Below are 1,945 nucleotides of genomic sequence, written 5' to 3'. Positions count from 1 at the left end.
CCGGTTGGTCGATCAATGACGGTTTTCGTGACGGTACATCCACATCCGTCATTAAGGGGCTACCCTTTTTGGGCCCAGGCACATCTTGCTGGTCGGTGACGGTTTCCATGACGGATTTACGGAACGTCACCAGGAATCCGTCACGGATTAACAGCTTTCTTGTAGTGCATATTTATTTATGGTGTAGATTCACTCATTTTGCTCGATAGGGTGTAGTCTAGTCACTTGTTGAAATCTCTAGAAAGGCAAATAATGTACTCCTTTCCGATTTACAGGCCTATACTAGCAAGCAGTACTACAATAGTGGGCTCACATAGCAATTTTGTGTCATGTAAGAGCCTGGCTATATGGGTGCTCCAAGGCTTCGCACCACGCCCCACCCCTATACACAAGGACTGACATGCGAGCGTTCCCAACTACCACATTCGGGTTGCGCTTGGCTCTTCGCCTCTTCGAGAAGACGAACAATGATGTTACTACTACTACTTCTACAGTACCGAATCCACTCCTGCATGTCCGTCCACCGCGTGCGGGAGGGATAACTTGTTGTAGTATAAGCAAAAGCATGTCCTCGTCTGTGAGCCACCATGTGCATGGGCGAGGGAGAAGGCGTGTAGTAGTAAAATCAAGCTTCTCCTCATTGTACGAGTTGACGTGACACATCATAGCACTGGACCTACATGCTTGCCTCTAAACTTGGCTAAAAGACCCGTAGTGTACAATATATTTGCTACAACCTCTAAAATTTACCCCACCACAAATTAAAACATATTCCTATCTTGACCAGATCAGCATGCAAATTACAATCACCAGGATGATAGGTAGGGCCAGACGATTATTTTAATCAAAAAATGCTTCGAGATGGCCTCATAGCATGGAGCCGACCCCATTGATTTTAAGATTAGAGGCACGATACGCGCTATCCTAGACTACTCATGAAACTACCACACGAGCGTCCACTATGTTCAAATACGAATCAAATGATATTTTTTTAACATGCACTAACATTTTGTCAGTTAAATCTTTGGTCAAAATTTAGCACCAATTACAAAGGGGCCCAATAAATATTGTACTCTCACATTTTGTTTTGAGGATAGTCCCACATAGAAAATATAAATAATAATGCATGTTGGGGCAGCCCACGTTTCTGATAATTTTAGCTGTGGGCTTGTTCACAAATTTTACGAGGCGGTGGTTGTTTATTTAATGGAGGGTCTTGTACCAGACTTGAACGATAAAAACGGCGACCTGACACACACACACACACACACACACACACACACACACACACACACACACACACATATATATATATATATATATATATATATATATATATATATATATATATATATATATAGGCCGGAGCCTCCGCGCTTCCTTGCTAGGGTTGCTCTATTCTCACTGTCATCCTCTCCAGATCTAAACAAGATAGCGGTGGTAACACTGTCTTTCTATCCTCACCGCTAGTTACAGATCTAGACGTATCCCCCTCCGCCGGTGAAGGGGGAGGGGCAGCGTTTAGGACGTCGTCGATTGCGAGGGAGGAGACCCACTGCCGGCCGCACCGTTATCTCTGGTCGAGCGCCGGCGCGGGAGGTCCTTCGATCCCTTCGTTGTTGCCCTAGTGTGGACGGATCCGGCCTCCCGCCGCCCACCCATTCCACATCCTGACGACCTTCAGGTATATCTTCCTTCGAAACCGCCCTAGCTCTACTTCCCAATTTGCTATGTCGCTGCATGTGCATCATTTTCTACCTCTCAACCCTCTCAATCAGAGGGTCCAACGTCACCTTTTTTTTTCTATTGTTACAGGTAAAGCTACATCATGGAGTCGAATCTTGTACTTGGTTCAAACAAGAAATAAAGAGGGGGAGAAAAGGGGGTGAAAGTAGTATAGACTAGTCGTCCAACGGTCTCTTGGTCGAAAAGGGAAATATAGGGG

This window comes from Triticum dicoccoides, chromosome 6A (genome assembly GCF_002162155.2).
Source record: "Triticum dicoccoides isolate Atlit2015 ecotype Zavitan chromosome 6A, WEW_v2.0, whole genome shotgun sequence".
Classification (NCBI taxonomy): Eukaryota; Viridiplantae; Streptophyta; class Magnoliopsida; order Poales; family Poaceae; genus Triticum; species Triticum dicoccoides.
This window is presented reverse-complemented; position numbering follows the sequence as displayed.